Below are 7,784 nucleotides of genomic sequence, written 5' to 3'. Positions count from 1 at the left end.
CATCAGATCCCATCTTGCAGCTGAAACTGTGTACCCTGTGACCAGCATCTCCCCGTTTCCCCCACCTAAGCCCCTGACACCAACCGTCTAGCTCTTGGCTTGTATGTTTTCAGCTTTTTGCAGATTCCACCTGTAAGCAAGATCTTACAGTGTTTGTCTTTTTGGGTCTGGCTTAGCTACTTAAGTCTATCCATGTTGTTGACAGAGGATGAGATGGTTGGATGGCATCACCAACTTGATGGACATGAGTTTGAGCAAGATCCAGGAGTTAGGGATGGACAGGGAATCCTGGCATGCTGCAGTCCATGGGGTTGCAAAGTGTCGGACATGACTGAACTGAACTGATGTTGTTGTAAATGGCAGGATTTCCTTTTTTAAGGCTGAATCATATTCCTTTGTACTTGCATGCACATACACCCACACCACACATTTTCTTAACACAGTCTTTTTAAACTACATGTGAAAACAAGATCTTAAAAGGTTCCCTGGCTGCTCAGCAAGGCAGCTTTAGCAGGGGCAACTAGAGACTGATTGGAGAGTGATTTCTGGAGACTCATTGATTTCACTGCTCACCTATCACCCCTTCTTCTGGAAATGGTGTCTGTTTGGGAGGACCTCCCCTCATTCAGCCTCATCCAGGGACTTGCATGACTGGGTCATGCAAGAAGTCTTGGGTTAACCCTGGCACCAGGCGGGCATCAGGTGGGTGGATCAGATGGTGTGTTGTGCTGGTGATTATGGTCAGCTCACAGACGGACACTGGCTGAGCTATCAGATCTGGTCAGAGCTGACCCAAGACTTCTGCTTGAGTGACCAGGAAAAACAGATTTGGGGGGCTGTGAGCTGTGACTCTGGAGCAAACCGTGCCATTGCAGGGAAATAACCTAAAGGACAAGGCAGCCAAGCCCCAGGGAAACTAGAACTTCGGGTTGGGAAGAGCTAAGACCCTGAGGCAGTGATTGAGCTCCTGGATCAATCTATACCTGAAGCCAGTGTAAGACTAGGAACAGTTCTGTGCCAAGATGACAGGTACAGCTTATCTGCTGGAAGAAGTGCCTGCAGAGGTGGGGAGGGAGAAAGCCAAAGTGGCAGAGATGCCTTCAGACCAAGCTGGCACCTTCAGGACAACAGTGGGGAGGAGCCCCAGGGCCGAGGAGCCCTGTCTGCGGTGCAGCTGGAATGTCTCAGCCAAGCTGACTGTGTCTTTGAGCCAGCGTTGCCCTATATCCTACAGGAAGGCCTGCACCCATCCTAGAAACAGAGTTCACAAAGGAAGAAAGACAAATGGCCAACACGTTTATGCGGAAACAGCCACTCTGGCAAAGAAATCCAAAATGAAATATCCATAAAATATCTCTGCAACCACTAATCTGACTGGGGCTAAAAGAACACCATTAGGTTGTGGGGAGGGTGCGGGGTAGGGACTGCGTCTCCCCTGCAGGGAAAGTAAGTGGGCACTTTCTGGGGGTGACTTAGCAACGCCAACCCAAGTCCCTGCAATTACATCTCACCTTTGACAGTAAAACCATGCCTAGCAATTTATCCTTCCAAAACGTGAACAGAGACAAGTATGCAAGGAGATTGTAGTGTTGTTTCAGGATGGGATAGGGACCCCTTTTTATCAGATATGTGCATATGTGTTTGAGTGGGCACTGTGTGTATGTGGGGTGCGTATTGTGGGTGGAGCTGTGTTGTATGTGCTTGCACACACATGCGGTGTGTGTGATTGTGTGTGCACATTCCTGTATGCCTCCCATTCATGGTGAGGACCTAACTGATTCAGCAGGAGTGGGCAGCGCTGCCAGGCGGGCAGGGAAAATGCTGTTTTGCACAGATCACCAAGTCTGCTTTGCAGAAAGGAAGGCCAGAGTCAGAGGCTGTGAGGCCCCAGCACACCATCTCGGGATGAAAGCCTGATGTTTGGGTGGATCTGGGTTCTTCTGAGCACAAAGGATGGGCGCCATGCCTGGGCTATGTGAAAGTGACCGCATGCCTCCCATGACCTGAGTAGGTACAGCTGGAGAACAGAGCTGGGGTCTGACCTTGACAGCCTGGAAGGGTCGTCAGGCCGTGGAGATGTGAAGCCTGGTCTGAAAGTGGACTCACCGCTCAGGCGGCCTGTGTTCAGGTGCATCGCTCACGTCTCGTAATCCTGGGCTCAGGCTGCCCAGCGCCTCTCAAGGGCCCCATGACACGAGCATCCACCCACCCCACCTTCCCTGTGCTGCCATCATGCAGTCTAAGTATCCCAGGGTGGCTGTGAGCGCCCCCGCACAGCCCGCCTGAGTCCAGAAGCCCGAGCCCTGCCTGAGGAGCCATGGGGGCCCCAGCACCAGCAGAGGGGGCCCAGCCCCTTCACTGAACCAGACGCAGACGCTGCCACCCCCATCCACCCACCCCACCCCCACCACCGCTCGACCCTCAGAAGCTGGAGACCCAGCCTCGCTCACACAGAACATCGGATCCTGCGGAGGGAAGAGCTCGCGACTGTGCACAGCAGAGGGGATCTGAGTAAACGGCGGGGGCCCCCAGCTCCCTGGAGGAAGAGGCTGAACAGGGGGCCCTGACAGGTGAAGAAGGTAAGGGTCATCCCAGGAGGGCTCAGTGAGGACGGGCGTTACGTGGGGTCATGGAACCTTCTGGTACCAGAACAGGCTGGAGCAGATGAGCCTCCTCAAGAAAAGGGGAAGGGGCGTTCGGGACAAGGCAGGGAAGCCAGACGTGTGCGGCCCATGGCAGGGCTTGAATGTGTCCCGGATGGGAGGGGCACGTTCTAATCATGGAGGGCATCCTCACGCTGTATTAGAAAAGGTCAGGCTTTCTGCGGTGCGGCAGGTGGTCCAGGGGACGCGGAGCAGAGTGAGAGCTCAGAGGAGAAACCTGGGTGTTTTCTACGTGGCTGGGGAGTATTCCACGGAGAGGTTGGACTTGCAGAAGAGCTAAGAGAGGGTGTAGGTGCTGCCAGAGGGTGGGGCTTCCGAAGCCAGGAGGAGGCTCCCCGGCAGGGGACGCTGGGGGGCCCCCAGTAGAGAAAAAAGGCAAGGGCGGGGCTGGGGTTTGGTGGCAGGAACTGCAGAGGGTTGTGCTTCAGGTTTCTCCCTGGAAGAGGTGCACACTGATGTCCAGGAAGAAGGAGCAGAGGCGGGGTTTGTTGTTCTCCTGGGGATTCGGGTGACCCTGAGCCTAGACTGGGAGCAGGGGTGGGGGGCAGACATGGCTTCTCCTCTGAAGTCTCTGCACTGCCTTCCAGGGGCCTTACTGAAGCAGGAGAACGGGGCTGGGGGTGGGTGGGCATGGGCAGCCTGAGGCCCAATGGCCTGATTGCAGCAGCTGAATGGCAGCCCCCCAAAGACCTGTCCATGTGCCAACCCCGGGGGCCTGTGGTGACAACTTTTGGAGATAGGTTCTTTGCAGATGGAATTGGAGTGAGAATCTTGAGATGAATCATCTTGTGTCGGGGTGGGCTTTGCAGCTGCAGCAGCTCCCTAAGAGAGGAGAGAAAGCGGGCAGGGGCTCACAGGCTCACAGGAGGGAGGCCAGGAGAGTCCAGAGCAGAGACCAGAATGTGTGGTGCACAGACCCAGGACCATCCCCACTCCAGAAACACTCAGAGCCCGGGAGGAACCAGCCCTCTGATACCCAGGTCTCGGGCTTCTGGCTTTGAAGATGAGAGGATAAACTCCGGTGGTTTTCAGCCCTCAGGAAACACGTATGCAGACTATAAAACAAGCTGCAAATATAAACAGTAACAATTGACATCAGAATAAATGAAGGAAGTCTTGTTTTCCTGTGTAGTCTATGGTGGTCCCTGCCATCATGAGATTAGACAGGGAATGTCTGCAGGGGTGGGAGGAGGGAGTGACTATTTCATTTGATTTTTTTTTTTGGTTGTGCTGGGTCTTCCTTGCTGCATGAGGGCTTTCTCTACTTGTGGCAAGCGGGAGCTGCTCTCTAGTTATGCTGTGCGGGCTTCTTATTGCAGCGGTTTCTCTTGTTGCAGAGCACAGGTCTAGGCACTCGGGCTTCAGTAGTTGTGACACAGGCGCTTAATTGCTCCAGAGCACATGGAATCCTCCCAAATCAGGGATTGAACTCGTAGCCCCTGCACTGGCGGGTGGATTCTCATCCACTGTACCACCAGGGAAGTCCCTCACTTGATATGGTCCTCATTGGTGCCAAGGATTCACAGATCTCACGGCTGGCCGATTGTGGCCCCCAGTGTTGTCAGAAATTCCAAAGTTTTCAAGAAAACTAGAAGTTTCAAATTCCATGTGGAATTTCTCAGTGTTTAAGTGTCAACAAGAAGCAGCATGTGTTTAAATGCTAGGGGTTGACATTGTGTCTGAGACACCTGGGGCAGCTTCTCTGGAGACCGCACGGGGCTCACGCCTGTTCTTCACCCGGAGCAGCTGCCCAGTAAGTGGGAGCACAGTCAGGCCAGGAGCCAATCACTCAGTTCTCAGGACTCTGGGAGCTGGTTGACATCATGCTGGGGGGCTTGAAACTGGTCACGGCAGTAGTGTTCACACCACAGACGCCGGCAGAGGTTACAGATCCAGCTGCCCCGATACCTCAACCCCACAACCCTGGCCCCTTGTTAACCCCTTGCTCCCCATTACACCGGCATTCAGGCCCCAGACGCCCTCCCCACTATGGCCAGAAACAAGGCCCTTTTCCATGTAATGACCACAGGAAGGTGGGCTAATGTCAGACTCTCCCCATCTCTAATCCGTGGGCCCAGAAACCAGAACCCAGGTCACATGGGCTGACTCACTCTCTGGGGTGCAGCGGGACACCCGCCTGGCTGTGGCTGGAGGGCTGCCTGAACTTTCTGTCTCTGCTGGGGTCACTAAGAAGATGAGATGTCTGTCTGGGGGTCCTGCTAGCAATTCCAGAAGGGAGCCTGCCTGTGAATGTAGTCAGCACCCAGGGCAGCAGAACAGAGGGCTGGAGGGAGGGGAGGAAGAGGGAAATAAACACAGACAACACAGCGTGTAGGTAATCCATGCACCATGCATTCACCCACATGCATGCATTCACTCCCCACCGCTGAAGGGTTCTGTACTTGCAAATGTGCCTGCCCAGCAGAATCCATCTATCAATACCATCTATCAACCCACAATCAATACTGATGGTTCTTGCTAGTCACTCAGAACGTGACTGAGCAGGAGAGATGAGACTGGCCCCGACACGCATGTTCCTGGCAGAGGTGAAGCCAGGTGATGCTGCTATTTTGTGTCAGCTCTGGGACTATGAGCAAGTGCCCTTCATGTTTATGGCCATGTTTTTTCCATTTTTGTGCTTTTTGTGGGTGAGTTCACTGTTTAAAACAGCCCCAAGCACAGAGCTGAAGTGTCCTCCGGTGTCTTAAGGATAAGAAGGCTGTGACGTACCACTGAGAAAATGCATATTAGATGGATTTTGTTCTGGAGTGATTACAGCCTGTGAACTCCAGGCCCGTGTTTTGGAATAAACAACACAGATTAAAGTATCTTTAACACCAGTGGTAAAGAAGCTGCCTGCCAAAGCAGGAGATATGAGATGCAGATGTAAGAGATTCCTTGGTCGGGAAGATCCCCTGGAGGAGGGCAGGGCAACCCACTCCAGTGTTCTTGCCTGGAGAATCCCAGAGCCAGAGGAGCCTGGTGGGCTACAGACCATAGGGTCACAAAGAGTCGAACACGACTGGAGCGACTTAGTGGACAAACAGAAACATACATAAGCAAAGTTATATGTTGATTAGTTGATGAAAATGCTATGCCCAGAAGTTCACAGGAACCTAACTCTGTTTTACCCCTAAGAACAATAGTTCAGTATCCACTAATTCAGTATTTGCAGTGACTTTATAGAATATAACTACTGAGAATAATGATAATAGACTACACACACACACACGTGTAAATTGTAATGACATCATTTAAGCCCCTGGATCCAGCTATTCCTGAAGCCCTGGTTCCATCATACAACCCCTGGTTATATAAATCAGCACCTTTCCTGTTTTGGTTAAGCTTGTTGGACTGGGACTGGTGCTTGTTAACAACATTTTCCTTATAGAAACCCAGCTGTATTGTGGTTCCAAGAGGTGATTTCTTGGTTCTAAGAGAGAGCCTCCCCAGGAATCACAAAAGGACCTTTACTTCCCAAGCACTTTGTCCAACCTGGTGGCAGGAAGGCTCAGCGCTGTTGGTGACATTGAGGAGCCATGCAGTGGGAGTCGGGGTAGGATGTGGGCTCCCCTGCAAGCTCTGCCATTCCTCTGCCCTCTGAGCAGTCTCCCCAACTCTTTTCCCCAAGATAGGCCAGAGAACAGAGCCATCAGCTGGGGGATTTACGACCGTCGTCTGTACATGCGTGTGCTCTCGGAAACAGTGCCCCAGCCACTGCCTTTCACTTCATTTAGTGTGAAGGAGTGACCTGGTCCCAAATGCACATATGCACTGCTCATAAATCAGACATCTCTGAGCTCCTTCCAGGACAGCCAGCTCTGGGCAGGTGCTGTCATTGTCATTGCCCTGCTTCTGGCTTTCTTCTCGCCAACAGGAACAGTCCCAAGAACCGGTGGACGGGGAGAACACTTCCAAAGTGCAGAGGTGGGTATCAGTGCACCCTCTGTTGTGCATAAAGGGAGGAAGAACGCTTAAGTGGGTGTCCACATGCCCACAAGCTATTCGTCTTGTTTGTCTCAGAGGCCTAGCTCCAGGCACCCTTGATCTGCTGACTGCTATGCGTGGTGTTTATCTGGCTCTCCTGTCAGGCCCCAACTCCAGTGTCCTGACCCCCAAGCGTGCCCTGACCCCCATCTGAGCCCCCACATTCTGTTTCTCTCACTGTCCTTCACTGTTCTTGTCACAGAGAAGAAGGATCTCAGGGGTCCTGGGTGTGTGTGTCTTAGCTTTGCCTCCAGCTCAGACTCTGGGCTTCCTGAGGGTGGGGACAGTGCCTGGTACTTGTTTCCTGGGACAGAGGAAAGGTGAGCTGCACGGTTCCTCAGAGAAGCCAGCAAACACACACACGGGGTGGCCAGTGTAGACCTGACCCCAGACCAGCACCCCTGCTGAGGATCTGAGGGTCTCTAGGGGACCCTAACAAGCTCCTGTCAGGGTGGGGACCTAGTCCTGAGGTGGGGGGCTTACCCCTGAGAAGTTGCCCTGCTGAAGTTTCGGAGTGTCTGCAAATACAGATCCAGAAAGGAGGGGATGGGGCCAGCTTGGGATGCTGCTGAAGGCAAGCTGGCAGTGAGCTCTAATCAAACCCTCAATTACTCACTGAGTTAACAGAGAAGGGGGCGCTGGAGCAGACAGCAGAGGGAGAATGTGGGTGGCTGAATTGTTCAAGCCTTGAAGGACACCAGGCTTCCCACCCTGTCATAGCTCTGAGTTAATTTTTAGGGTCAATCGATTATTTCTTGTGCTGGAAAAGGAAACAGTTGTGCAGCTCTTCCCATTGCCCACCCAATGAGGTCATATTTAGCCAAAGGGGTTCCTAGGAGGGCAGCAGATGGACAAGAGGGTGCTCCCAGACCTCACTTGTCCTCTGCCCACAGCAGCAGCTGCAGACATGGCCCCACACACCTGCACACATGTCCCCCATGGGCTCACCCCATGATGCTCCAGGCAATGGTCACTGGAACCTGCAATGTGGGCCCCAGGTCTGAGACTTTGCTGAAGGAGATCACAGCAGTGGGGGCGACTGGGGCCACCTGTATACAAAGTTACCTGTTGTCAGAAAGCTGGCCATTCAGCATTCCCCACGGTGGTCTCTGGATCTCTAGGGGCTCAGCCATC

Source organism: Capricornis sumatraensis, chromosome 17 (assembly GCF_032405125.1).
Source record: "Capricornis sumatraensis isolate serow.1 chromosome 17, serow.2, whole genome shotgun sequence".
Classification (NCBI taxonomy): Eukaryota; Metazoa; Chordata; class Mammalia; order Artiodactyla; family Bovidae; genus Capricornis; species Capricornis sumatraensis.
The sequence above is the reverse complement of the archived record's forward strand: the minus strand, read 5'-3'. Positions refer to the sequence as shown.